Source organism: Coturnix japonica, chromosome 15 (genome assembly GCF_054131305.1).
Source record: "Coturnix japonica strain WE chromosome 15, WE-NBRP24, whole genome shotgun sequence".
Lineage (NCBI taxonomy): Eukaryota > Metazoa > Chordata > Aves > Galliformes > Phasianidae > Coturnix > Coturnix japonica.
The window spans coordinates 13,973,194-13,988,091 of record NC_140677.1 but is presented as its reverse complement, the minus strand read 5'-3'; the positions used below and the strand labels follow the sequence as shown (position 1 = coordinate 13,988,091).

The window sequence follows — 14,898 nt, the reverse complement described above, 5'->3', positions numbered from 1 at the left end:
CTGTGTGGAAGCAGTTAGTATCTGATTTTCCATGTCTGGCCTACAATTTGGAATGTATTGTTCCAAGTAACCAGGCTCCATTAGATATGAGCCTATATTTAATACAGAACTCACAGGCAGTCATTAGACAATCCTTAAGTCTGAAATAAAGAATTTACTCAATTTCATTTTGATGTCTATTGTGCAGCAAAATGCTTATAGTGGGAGACTTGCTAAAAGATGACAGAATATCACTTTATAGTAATTCAGATGCTTTAAAGGCTAAGAAACCTCCACTAAAATGACAGGTGTTGTGAAGCACTTAGAAACGTTGTTTCATCCATTCTAGACAGGTTTAGAATAAGAAAATCCCTACATTCACAACACAGGATAACCTGCTAAACTGTTTCTACAATCACATTATCCAGAATCTGGTAAGACTCGCAACATTAATATCAAATAGTTTTTCTGAGCTGAGATCTTTTCAGCTCGAGAGAACCAGAATATCTGGGAGGACATTCTTACAGAATGGGATTGTTCTTTTTAACTGCAGTCCCTCCATCAAGTTATCTGAAATTCTGTAGCAGGACTGAACATCAGCTTCCTTTGAAAGCACTGAGTTCAGGAAAGAGGAAACAGCTTAACTCAGTGCTTTTGTGCCAAAACAAATAAAAACGTCAGAGGAAGTGAATATTTTAGAAGACTGGGTAAACATATCCTGAGAGTGTGGCTCTCTTTTCCTAGACTGCTCAAATAACCACACTTTCTCTTTTTCTGTAAGAAAACCACCTGAAATGGCACTCAGTGATACAATTATCCTGCAGACATGAGCAGGAAGAAGAAAACAGCCTCTGTCCAACATCATATATTCAGTCAGAACATATTTGACTATGAGCAGATACCACATCTTTTTATTGGAGTTTGGATCTCTGTTTCTAGGATTGTTTTCTTATCACACCATGAGTAGCACGTGGTGACTTCTTCGTATATTCCTAAGCAACACTAAACTGAAAATGTGATTTAGCCCCATTTTCCTCTGAAAGACAATCCGCTATGGTTCTGCCAACGTTTCAGTCCATTCAGGCAGCAAACGTTATCTGAAATTTTATCTATTGAAGTCTGAGCAACAGATAGGGGAGACGGAATGATAAAACAAAGTGTGCAGATCTCCAGTGTTTCTCTTCAACACAGTCTGTCCTGGTCTAATAGGCTCAGTCCTGAAGGACCTTATGACACTCACTGGGGGATATCCTTCAAAATCTTGTTTATCCGTACTGTGCCAACCTTAGTTAGTTTTCAATGCTGCTTCTCCTTTGGTAGGCAAATACTTTTCAGACAGTCATTTGTGAGCTCTCCTAGAACAAATAAAAGTCAACTTTCTGCGTGCATCTCCACTGTCATACTCCCACTATACCCGGCAGTTTATAATCCAGAGTGATGACGCAGACACTTTGCCCAAGCTCTGAAAGCAGTTAATAATGACAGTCTTGAAAGCATGGACACAAATTCACTAGATAAAAAACAAACATGGCTGCTTGCAATCTGAATAAAATCCAAGGCTTCATAGCAGAAATCTCTCCTCACTTTGGTGATCTGGTTCACAAACTGGATTTTTATAGGAATTACTGTTTTTCTTCCTGGGGGCTGTTTATCTTAAAGGAATCATGCTGGAAATTTTCACTAGGCAGACTGGCAGACACTGAATTTTTTGCAGTGGGCAAAAGTTATTCAGATCAAATATTCTGAGCAGGAACACACTCAAGAGGATGATGCAACAGTACACAGAATACACAGCATTCAGAAAACAACTGGAATTTGCAAGAGAACAAAGCCTGCAAAGCCAACATAAGGACTAACTGCATGTACAAGTGTTCCAAGCTCTGATATTATTCCTGACCTCAAGCACCAGTTATGCTATGTGTCAGATGCAAACTAGAAAACACTTCTGGTATTGATATGCAAACATGCACACCAGGCATCCTGCTTTATTTCAGACTTCCTAGATCTGACACTGCTGTAGCAAACAGCTTGTACTTGATGCAGAAACCTCAGCAGCAATGTGAATTGTTTGGTATTAGCTCCTTTTGCATACTAATGCTTTGCATTCTCCTACAGCTGACAGCTATTTCATTCACTTCTGCTGATTTTGAGCTCTGGGGCATAGCACAAGATGCATACAAATCTCTTCTGCAGGTTTCCTTGTCTTTTCAAAAACAAGGAAGGAGCAAAGGCTAACATAGAAAGCTACAAGTGGGCTTGGGGTAAGACTCTTGCAGAAATGAGAACAAAAAGAAATAAGAGCTCTAGACCTACCTCACCTCCATAAAGGCTGAGGCTGTGGGTGTTGGGTCTAGGTCTGCTTCTAATCCGAAGTCTGGTGTAAATGCCTGGACTGAATGGACCTGTCTCCTCTGGAAGCTGAGAGAACACATCAACTCCAGTCCAAATTCAGGGCTGCTGAATGCATCAGCAAGCACTGGAGAAGGAAAGAACTTATCTACATTTATGTTCCTTTTCTGACCCACTTTGTACTTCAGAAAAACGTTTGGAATGTGGGTTTTGTGCTCATAAAGGTTGCTGGACTGACAGTTAAACAGGGCATGGTCAGTGGCATGAAACATTACCCTTGTGAGCTCCACACTCTGCAGCTTCATGCTTTGCAGCAGCCAATCCTGCCTGAAAAGCTGGCTCCGGCCTCAGAGCCTGCAGAACAACACATCTGCTCAGGGGTGCTGCCACTGCTGCACAAAGCCTGTCCTCCCCTGATAGCCACAGCGTTCCTCACAAGGCATTTCTTGTCTTGGTCCCTTTGCTGAGCTCACCAGCCAGGATGCCTTGTGGTGCAAAGGTTGTGCTAAGAACTGGATCAGGATAAGCAGTTGTGTTGCTCGGGCTGTGTGGACTTGCAGACTGAGCTGTTTGGAATGTTTTGCTGAGTAAAGGGAATAAGAATTTCTGAAGGGCGGTGTAGTGTGAAGAGATTAACAGAGCAGCCAAGCAAGTAATGCTGGTAAGCTATAAAGTTCAGAGCAAGCACTGGGTTGGGATGAAACAGCAAACCAAACTGTATTACAGAGGAGTCGCATGACAACAGGACTCAAAGTGACACGCAGACAGGAAGGGAAGGAAGGAGGAAAGGATCGCCGAGTGAAATTTAACCATGCAATTATTTTCTTTGGCTTATTTCCTTTCCATACAGCCTTTTATGCTTCTCTGAGCAGGGTAATGTTTCTGTCACTCCCGTCCCCAAGCAATACTCTTGAAATTCATGTGTGCCACTGATGCAACAGCATAAAAGCACAGATAAGCTGCTCTATGGCAAACAAATGCCTCATGCTCAGAGCGGTGTCACCCTGCCCTCCCCATTTCCTATCACATCAGTTCTGCTACTGATAACATGCTGCAGTTTTATTTTTCCTTTAGTCTATTCATGCTAAAACAAAAAACATCACAGTTAAAGTAACATCTCCTACAGACAGTATCCAGCTAGTAAACTCTGACTAGCAGGAAATATTTTCCTATGGCCCTTCACTGGAAAGAAAACAGATCTGAGGCCAGCTTGCTCTAGCAGCAGCTAGCAAGCAGAGAATAAGAGAGCAGTGTCTGAGGGGTAATGTTTTCTTTCTCTTCCCGTTTGGGACTGAATCCAAGAATATCCTCTGGATGGAGCTCTGTGCAGGGGGCACGCAGCTGAGCCAACACCCGGCGCTGCGCTCCAAGCTGCAGAACAAGCACAGCAGCACCATGGGCTGCTCCTCCAGCTGCTTTCTGTGGGCCCGATGTTCTCTGCTGACTGCTGCCTTCAAGGCTGTCTCAACACACTCTATTCATCTTCCAAGCAGACCTCAGCATTGCACAATTACTTGGGAAAACAGGAGAGACTAGGAAATCTATTTTCATAAGTTCCCTTATTCTGTAGATAAGGGTTATTTCCACTGTTTTAACTGTCGGTTGTGTTCATTATCAAAAGTTCAGAGATGGTCCAACCTTGTTTCCCTGGTGATTTAATAACACACTGGAGTAAGAAGTGAGGTGCAGTAAGCTGTGTTCTGATACACAGCATACAATGACATACATTTAAATAATACTGTCAATCCAGTATTGTCTGCAAGACATATCTGAGACATGGAGATTCCCTTGCATGATCTAGAAACACCTGCCAAATACTGCATTCTGCAGGCACCACATACACAACATCCACACATAAATCACACATTATTATTTCTCTCCCTCATTTTTAGCGTGTATGAAGTTCTTGCTGTGTAACACTCCTAGGCAGCTGCATGAGTACAGCATGAGGAACCAAGGGTTTCTGGACTCAGCTCTAACTCCCATGTCAGCTTTCCTCTGCAGCTGAACAAACGCTGCTCGCCCTCCCTCCCCTTTGGTCTTTCCATCTGGAAAAATGAAGACATTTGCATCTGTCCTGTGGGTGCCTGTGCTATGCATATAAATCAGGAAATGCTTAAAGGAATGATTTCAGGATGAAAAGTTATACATTCCTGATTTAATGCATTTATTTATGCTTAACCCAAACCAGAAAAAAAAACCCCTTATTTATCTACGTTAAAGATCTAATCCAGAGTCCATGAAGCTGTTTCCTACATTGCAGTATGGGCACGTCCTGCCTGATACTAAATGCAAAGGAGTTCTCATCACAACCTCAGATGGACTTCTAGTGGTACAACAATGACACAGAAAGGAGAGGGCGCTGCTCACCTCCCTGTTTCTCCAAACCACATCCAGGTGCTGCTGCATCAAGGAGCAGCTGCTGACGCCCACAGGAGCACGGCTGCACCCAGCGCCCACTCCTTTAGGCACATTGCCGCTGCTCACACCAGAAAACTGAACTCAGTTTTCTATCAGAAGCTGACGTTGCCCAAAAGTGCAGACTGCTCCCTCTTCACATACATCAGGCCATTTCTTCCAGACTCCTGAATGAGGAGCATAGACTGAACTGGATTTTCCATTTTGGTAAATCCATCCTTTTGAGGAGGCGGGCGGTGATGTGATCTACAAGGGGCATAAATGTGTTGCTTTCAGGTGAACCAAGTACTTGCCTAAAAGTTTATTTCTTCCCTCTAACTCCCTCCTTTTTGTCCTTCAGGAGGTAATTGAACTGATAGCCCTCAGCACTTGGGCAAATATGAACTTCCTCCTTCTGAACGAGACCCCTCCAAGAAATGCTGGGCCTTTGGCTGGGCAAAGTCACAGAGCAGGAACAAACTTGCCTGCAGTCAATAATTTCCTTAACAACAATTATTTCCTGGAAAATATGAATTTCTTCTGGAAGCTTTCAGATACTCTGAAAAAGAAGCAATGGGGAAGCATCAGCATCAAAATACTGAGAGGTCAACACTGCAGTAAACAGAATGAATTCCGACCTGTCTCTGCTCAGAATGCTGCTGTGGCAGCACCATCATTGACAGGTAAGAGTGGCAAGAAGGCACAGCTGCCACACAGTCCCCAGTGGCCCTTCCTGCTCCATCACAGCACTGCCCAGCACCTTGTTGCCTCTGTGGGCAGCTTGAGCACAGCAGAGAACACGGGTGGTTCTGATCAGCCCAGCACACCACTGGTGCTGTAGTAATATCCTGCCTGTGTGTTCAAGTAAACCTGATATTATTTACACAAAAAACATCTAAGACTGGTAATGGAAAAATGTTCCAGCTTCCCGTAGTTGCTGATGCAGTGTTTGCCCTTCACAAACACTGTCTCAACCTGGCAATGGTGCATATGTAAATGAGGGATTTTATTGCTTTACTGCTGTTCAGCATGGGGACCATTCACTTTTTACTAGAGTTCCTTTGGCATAAGGAGCATGACTTGCCTAGCAATAATATGAGACTTGCCTTGTCTCTTCCCACTACAAAAACAATGTTTTCATTAAGCAGGACTTCAGGCCCGCAGGCTCCCACCTCAGTTCCTGTACTGAGTAAGAAACTTCTACATTCACCATGAACCACCGTTACTACCCAGACTTCAGTGAAACCAAAAATACACACAGAAAAGTCTCCAGATCTCCAACCATATAATTGTAACTACAAGCACAAATTCTTTTACGCTAATGAAGCATTTATAGATTTAAGACCTATATATATTTTTTTAAGCTGCAAAATAGTATATTTTATTCTTCTTTAATTTAGAAAAAACATTGATTAAAAAAAAAAAAGAATTAGGAAATATGGTACCACAATTTAAACCTAAAGAGTAATTTAGTAAAAGAAAAAGTCACTCTTCGTAATACTTAATTGCTTTTTTTGATTAATCAAATATTTCTAAAGAACAGAAGTCCTTTGGAGCTGGCCCCACAGGTGTGGGGCACTGACCGGCACTCAGATCAGCACTGCGTTGCTCAGGAGCTCAACACAGGCACTGGCCAACACTTTCCAAAACACACCATGGCATAGAGAGAAGAGCACACACCCCTGTTGGGTTGGCAGAGCTGTGCACATAGCAAGGCCCTGGGAGTAACAGGAGAGTTCATATTTACAGGAAACCAAGCTGAGTTTCTCTGCCTGTGACCTTCTCAAAGTGACAAACATTCTCACCCCTAAATATCCTTTAATCCACTGATGCAACGGTATGGACACCTCTCTGTTGGGTGAAAGAAGTTCCGTATTTAGATGTCAGCCTCATTCAGCCCCCCCAAACCTGATGACCAAGGCACCTTCATAGCATACAAAACTCAGCCCCAGTTTATGAGCACATGTGATAAGTCAAAGCTCGCAAAAATGGCCAACAGCAGCAATCTGGCAATGAATACTAAGTTTAACTAGCTATGCTAGGCTTATGATTCAAGGAACTTTATCACCACTTTACTTCTAACTGTATGCAGACATGACAAGATCCGCTGGCAGACCATCTCTAGAATGCCTCGCCAAGCAGCACGTAGGAGACGTTTTGTTATTAGATGGGAATCTTTCAGCTTCCTGTCCTGTGAGCTGGCTGTGGTGGCTTGGCAGATTTCTGGTTCATTGGCCATTCACCAGCTTTGACAGAACGCAGTCAAACCAAATTGAAAGCGATTTAAAGTAAGTTACTTCAAAAGACAAACAAGAAAGCAAACCAAAACAACAACAACAAAAAAGAAAGACTAATATCACACTGAAAGTTAGTTGAAAAGATATTAACCTAATGACATTGATAGTAATCAACAAATCTGTTTCACAAATCTATTAAGAAATATGTTATGTTCTAAGATGTGAAAAAAATAAACTCTCAGCTCCTTCATCCACAAGTTCCAGCTCTCTGTTACACAACCACAACACACCCATGCACACAGGCCAGGTTGAGATGCAGTGTGGGATCTATCTGAAGAATCAGTCCTATGGATCCACATGTTCCTGAGTATGAGACAGGCATAGGAGTGCTTAAAAAAAAAAACACCAAAAAACACTAAAACCAAAAAAATACCCCCAAAAACACAAACCCCAAACATACTCACAGTTGACATTAAAAGCACTCTTTTAACAACCGCACAGATTGCATGTGATTCTACAGAAAGATTTCGGCTCCTGAAGCGCTCTGCTACGCCTGCTGTAGGTTCACTGATCATTCTGGTGATTTATTTTAAAGCAGATGCACAGAGAAGAATAAATACATTGAGCAACAAAATCATCAGAAATTCACCAGAAGGGACGCAGGGTTGGCACAGACTTGATTGACTAAATGCAAATAAGAAACCTGAACCTACAGTCTGGAATCAATGCTCGCAATCTGCATAACACAGTACATCAGCTACGATGATTAACAGGCTGATTTTTTTTTCTGAGAACTTGATATGCATTTATAAGAATTAAACACGACATTCTGTTAATTCTAGGAGGCTAAATGGATAGCTTTGCTCCAAAATGACTGTCTTTCTGCAACGTTAAGGAAAACAAAACCCTCGTACATCACTACTTCATATATAACAGAAAGCTATTCAATTAGAAGATGTCACCCATTGCACTTAGAAAGCCTTACCCCCTTCCCAATACATGCAAGAACAGGATCCATTAATATTTTCCTCTACCGTTTGCCCGATACATTAAATCATCATCTCTGTAGTAGAGCTACTGCTGCAGCAACTTCCTGCACTGCATCATTCACCTACCTCTGACTTCATTGTTCCGTGGGGCATGGATAAATAAAATCAAACATCCAGGTGGAGCTGTCACAGTTTCCCTTTGCAGCGACTGCACTGAAATAATATAAAAAGAGCTGGTGGGTCCTACAGGAGGAGAAAGCTGGGTCAGTGCCTCGTTATGGAGCAGGGAAGCGCAGGGCTGCGAGCCGACTGATGCGCTGTGCTGATCAGCACATTTACCTAACGGCGTGGGATGGGCCGGACCCGGCAGCTTCTCTCAGCAGCTTTCAGACCGAACGGACCCTGTGAAGTACCACATGGCTACAGCAATTCTGGCTCGTAAGCAATCTCACAGCAAGGCCGGTGCCTCTCGCAGCCTTACAAGATGAAGCAGGCAGCTTCGGCAGCAGATGCTGAACTGTATCAATATGATGACGCCATGTGTGCTTCCCCTGAACTAAATCACTTTCTAAATCTGCTACTGGTTCTCAGGTAATATTCAATTCGTATGCTTCTTAGCCCCAAACTGGGTATATTACTGACCTACAATGCAAAATTGGGAACTGCACCATTTATTTATAAGCACAGAAATGTATGAGCCTACATTTAATACCTAAGCAGAAAGCAGCTTTTTCCTTTCATCATTTTATTTTTTCCTGTGCCGTCTTTTTAAACATCACTGAAGCAGAGAGGACATCTACCAGCCTCACTGCTCCTGCAGCACATCCTGAGCTCTGCCCATGGCCTCCACCAGACCTTTGCATATTCCTGGCTGTGCTGAATGCCTGCAGCTCCTTCCATGTGTACCAACACAGACTGTGCTCAGCACCTTGCACTGAAGAGCATATTGCCCATTCTTCTCTGCTAGCCAAAGGAAACGAGGTTTCACATCGCTCCTTTGCAGCAGAACTATCTCCTTTTAACACTTTTAACACTTATCTGCATATTCTTACTGTGGCATTTTAATATACCTTGAAGTAAAATGTGCATTGCTGGTATTTCTCTGTGAAGGGCAGCCCAAGTAGTTTAGGGTCTAAAATCATAAATAACACATAAAAATGACAGCATTTATACGACATCCACTTAGCCTATGAAATTAGAACAAATTATTGACTTATCTCGCTCATTGCTGTGGTTTATAGAACAGCAAATCTTAAGACAGCTAATGAAAAGGGTAGATCAGGATCTATTCACTCAAATGCCAAATCTTTTCCTCTGTTTTGGCATAGAGGCTTCCATATCCCTTGAAAAGGTAAAACAAAAACAAATTTCTTAACTGCTTTCTTGAAGTCTTGCATACTTCTGCAGCAGTGCAGATGAGGAGCTTCAGGTAAGGAAGAATTCCTGTTTCCTTTGGATGGAACTGCAGTGAATTCAGCTGAACTCAGCATGGAACCCACAGGTTTTTCCAGCCCTTTTCCCAACCCCAAGGAAGAAGTACTGTGTACTGCTTTAATTCCTCTCTTATTTACCAAATTTCTCCCATAATCAAATAGCTTTATTTCAGTCAGGTCTATTGGTTTTCTGGGGCAGCACTGTCAATTTATTACTCTCAAAAACAGTCTGCCAACAGAAAAGGACTGACAGTTCTTTCAAGAAGCAAATATGACAAAAGTTAAGCACAACTGAGGGTAGGCAGGCAAGGTTTTTCCCTTCTAATCACCTACACTTTGTGAACCTTGGTGCGCTATCTGACAGCCAGGCTGTCACGTCCTGACCTGTCATAGGTTGCTGCCACAGGGGCTCCCTCCTCCCCTCACGCTCCCAACCTTTCCATCCACCTCTGCAGGGCCACATGAGGCAGATGCTTTTAAGAGACAGAAATAGCGTGTTCAAAGGCCTAGAGTGCTGACACGCAATTTTGGGCAAATTCCTGATGCAGCCAAGTGAGCTCACTGCGCAGTGATGGCTGTGAGTAGTCAGTACGTTTCCAAACTGCAAACACAGCCACACAAAACCCTTAAAAATATAACCTGAATAGCACAGGAAATACAAAAGGGCTACAAGAATGCACAAGCACACCTTGTGCTACTCTCCCATCACAATCACACTCTCCATCACTCCCATGTATTCCTTCAGCAGCAACCAAGGTCTTCAAGGCAGCCAGGCTCTCCCTACCCGTTGTCACGAGGAGACCCTGTGTCCAGTGGGACCCTTCTCAGCCTGAAAGTCGCCTGGGTCAGTTTTCATGCTATATGAGTCCTTCATCAACTCTGTTATATAACTTGTAACCAAATAAGAGAAAGCTGTCTTCCAGAGTTCAAGGTCAAAATAAAGACACACCAAAATATTAAACAGAGCTTCATAGTTAAAAGAGGAAATTGCAGCTGGGGCAGCCTCTTGCTCCCAGGCCTTGTATCATCTGCCTCTGGAACCTTCCAGTGCAAAGGTAAAAAAGAAAATAAATAAATGAAAGAAAAAAAAACCCAAAATGTCTAAATTCAAAGCCTGCATGTGCTACCTCTCCAAAATACATGAGTGGTCCTTAACAGCTTGCTTCAGTTTTCCCTGCAGAAAAATAGGACGTAATTTTCTCTCTTCCGTTACACACATATGAGATTTTCAATGCAAAGATGCTGAATAAGTACAAAACAGTCTAAGAAGACATGCTGTCAAGAGTAGTTCATATTGCTCTCTCAATGACAAAGTCATGGAGACTGCCTGCATGCTTCAAGAGCAGCTGGAGCTGGGAAGAAATGTGGCCTGAGGCAGTTGGTGAGCTGGCTGCAAGAGGGCACTCATCCTTCCACTATACGAGGCCCCATCAAATGCTAGTCTGATAAGTTTTATGTTCTGGGAATAGTTTCTTTGTGTTATTTCCCTGTATTGCTGAAGTTGCTTTGCAAGATGGAAGAGGCAATCATTTCAAAATGGTAGATCTAATTTTCCTGCTAGTTTTCTACTTGAAATTTCCTAATAGCTCGAGTGACCTCAGCCTCATTTAAAGCAAGTTGGTTGGGATGCCAACAGTGAGATTGGCTTCTCATGATTCTCCCTAAAAGACAAAGCAAAAAAAGCTCAAGAACATAACAGCGATCCTACTTTTATTAACTTCTGTGAAGTTAGGAAGACACCCATTTGCATTCACCAGTTTGCAATCTACATCTGAAATTCACCTTCAATATACTATTGTTTCTTTTCTCTCTTGGTCTTGTACAACTCATGTGCAGTTTACTGTCTGTGTGTTTGCCACCCCCAGTTCTGAAAGGTGCCAGATGGACACTTGGTTCTGTTTAGGCACCAAAAAAAATCCATGTACAACCCCTCTTAACACCTCACCAGGCATGCGGGCATAAACAAAACACTGTATGTTATTTCACATTTTAATATATGTTCAGGCAACAATTCCAAGTTCTTCCCCAATGAGAACGCATCTTACAAAAGCCCTGCTTTGTCTACATGCCATTTTGCAATCATGCAAGCAAACATATGTGCTGCACTACCAGCAGCCATCCCTGCAATCTGCCATGGCTCACACTGTAAGACAGAGGCTAAAGGAGACCAAGCAATTCAGCACTCAGTAAAACACATGGGTTTTCTTGGGAAAACTTAATTTTGAACAACAGATCATAGCTAAATATCATCATGGTTCTCTGGTACAACTCACGGCATTCCTAAGCCAGAGCATGCCAGTTCAGCTCATCTAATTTATCGGTACAAGTCTTAGCACTTGTAGTGTCTGGCCTAAAACGTACCATGGGTGGGATGGATTTAATAGTCTAACTGCAAAAATCTTGGCACCTCTGTAAATTCACAAGATCTTTCCTATGTAAGGCATTTGCATGCTCATGAAAGCAGGCAAGATCTGTGCCAGCACTCCCTGCTGGGTGCAACACTTATGGCCTCTAAGAGTTATAAGAGAAAAACTAATTAGCTCTCAAAGAATAGTTTATTCTAATGATCATTTCACCATAATATCACCAGAATCTCTTATGATTTAAGATAGTTAAGATCAAATTTATTCTGTTCTGGATTACTGACCATAAAGCAGGGAACCTGCATGTGCCATCACATACAGTGCGAATTCAATTCCTCTAGAATTGCACCAAGTCCAGTGCTAAGAAATTACTACATGGAAGGTTTGAAATTAGCTGGTAGACAGATCTGTTTCAGCTTTACTGTTGGCAGCAATTTAGTACTAACAACGCAGATAGAAAAGGACATCACATAAGATGAGTTCACTGCTGCTTTCTGTGAGAACAGTAATGAGCACAGTACCCTCAACCAGGAGAATCTGCTGGGAAGTAAAACAGAGCTGTCTCACAGCTGTGCTGCATGTAAGCTTATGTCCCATGCTTACAGAGGCAGATGCACACAGGCTGCAGGGGCCTGGCAATCAGCTGCATGGTGCTGCAGAGGCTGCTGCGCTGTGAAGACCTCGCTCTGCCTGCCTGAGGTTTGAGGTCAGCCCTCAGCAGAAACTGCACTGCAGACAAGGACTGTTGCAGCACCGCTGTGTCCGAAATCAAACAGAGCGTGTGACATGTTGCTGAACCAAGACCAAGCTGCTGATCATTACTGCAGCCAAACGAAAGTGGTGGTGGTGGCGACACTGAGGTGAAAAGCCGTCAGTGGCAAGAATAAGTGGCAAGTGGTTTTAAATGGAGAATTGCTGCACACACCTTTCCTTTGCTAAGAATAAACTACAAACAAGCAACATTCCTCTAACTACTAAAAAATCCCATCCTTACCAGTTTGACAGCAGAGTAATCCTGATGCCCACTGAAGTTTATACATTGATCTCTTTATGACCATCAATAACTAAATTTTTAAAGACACTATTTCCTACAGTGTATGGTAGGGGAGATGCTGGGCATTTCTTATGTATGGAAATGATCATTATCTCCTTTTCTTGGAATGATCTTCCCTTTTTAAAGAAAGAATTCGATTTGCCCATTTATGGATAAAGGTATTTGCTTCTTTTATTTGGAGACTGTCATGGTCACTTGTAACATTATCACTGCTGGCTTTACAGAGAGAGTTTTCATCCTTTTGATGGAGTTTATTTCATAATGATCATTTCTTTAATACTGCAGTCGCAACCTCATTCTCCTTATTTCCCATTTGGAAGTCTAATTGCTGGCAGGGTATACAATAAGGGAAGAGTAAGAAGCAGTGAAGGCAAGCCTGACTCTATGACATCATACTCTATGATCAGAGCAATCATAAATAAAACAAACTGCCTGGAATTAATAGAAAAATGATCACAATTGTAGGCAAAATGTAATTTGAACGATGATACAGATTTAGATATAGATATACTTAGAGAAATGCGTCAAACAATCTGATAAGATTTTCACTGAAGCATAGCTTAAATTGGCATCCAACAACTACATGCTTACATCTAACTTACTGCAAGTAGACCGTGGTTTTAAATAGCTAACTCTTGCAAGAAAAACAGGATTTATCCTCTCTATTTGATCGATTTCCAAGATTTTGACCATTTTCTTTTAAGGATCTTCAGTCCTGAACTCCACAACATTTTGGTAGCACATAAGAAACACTTGAGAAAATTATGATGAACTGGCTGTATGACTGGCTAGCATGAAACTTATTAACTTTAGTTCACACCCAAAAACTGCAGACAGGAAGAAATAAATACCATCAAACATGTAAATGTAAAATGCAGGCAACAGTAATTCCTAAGTTGGTGAGCAATTTACAATGAAAAAAAATCCCTCTTTTGATAAAAATTCTGTGGATCCTTGTGCAACCCTATAATTGAGGTCTGCACATCCTACTCTCACCCTGCACATAGCTAACTTTCACCCTGCGTACACCTAATTTTCTTATTAGTTCTTATTATCAGTAAACCACTTCTCCCAGCTGATCCACACTCCAGTACTGCCCTGAGGATGGGAGTTCCAAGAACTCTGTCGACCTCTGGGAGCACAGTGGATTTTGTGGTTCTCATTCAATGCTTGCCTATTGGAGAACTTCCCGTCTTTCACTTTATTGCACTGCAGAGCTCATTCACACTATACCCCATAGGAATTTTCTCTGCCACTTCTCACTGTTGCCTTTGCCCACTTTTGCTCCCTCTGTCTCCTCAGGGGGTGCTTCTCTGTCATGTTTCATTTGGTCCCCACTCCTCATTTCTTCTCCCCAGGGTGCTCTGAAGATTTTCATCATCATTTCTACAAGGTACTGCACCTCAAGTGCTTCCCAAGAATTAAAGTTACTCTACTGCTGTTGTCTTCCTTTGGGATTTCCTTTCATTCGAACTATCTGTCTGTTGTAACTCTGTCTGGAACAGAGCGAAGGTTATTATCTTCCTCTTTATAACGAAACAAAAAATAAAGTGTGGGAATTACTATTTTGGCTACATTATGAGATGCTTAGGTCTTGCTTAGAGAAATATACCAATAGAACTACTCACTGAAGAGAATTAGGTTAATTCTTTCCCTTTCCCTGCCTCCACTCATTTTCATCCTTTCTTTCTTCCACATCTACAGCAACAGAAGAAGAAAAACTAGATTTAATTTTCAAGATGTCTACATGTATAATGACAGCTTGTGAATGTTTCCAGCACAGGTTATTTTTTGTCTTCTAAGAACTGATCCAAAGACCTAGTTATAGAACACTGTCTGTAGAACCTCTATCCCGTGAATACAGAGTCATGGTTGACATAATACATTGATAGTCAACTGTGACTAAATGAGATAAGCTAAAGAATGAGGCTCATCATAAGTCAGTATTCAAGGACCAATTCACAGAAAGCAGCTAATTACTTTCACGCAGGGAACATCACAATGGCACTCACAAGGCAACTCTTCTGGCTGAAGAAATAAATCCCTATTTTCCAACACCACCTTTTTGCTTTTTGTTTCCTTTTCCTTTGGCTGGAT

General features: G+C 42.1%; 1 protein-coding gene across 17 annotated transcripts in view; it reads right to left on the bottom strand.

Annotated features, from left to right (window-relative positions):
* IQSEC1 (IQ motif and Sec7 domain ArfGEF 1) overlaps positions 1-14,898 on the bottom strand; it is a 247,199-nt gene that overhangs the window by 73,928 nt on the left and 158,373 nt on the right. For 2 of the 17 annotated variants that reach the window (XM_085516924.1, XM_085516932.1), the window contains exon 2: positions 8,078-8,164. The exons of the other annotated variants lie outside the window; for them this stretch is intronic. The gene's annotated coding sequence lies outside the window, so the exon portion shown is untranslated. The remainder of the gene's footprint in view (positions 1-8,077; positions 8,165-14,898) is intronic. 17 annotated transcript variants of the gene reach the window in all.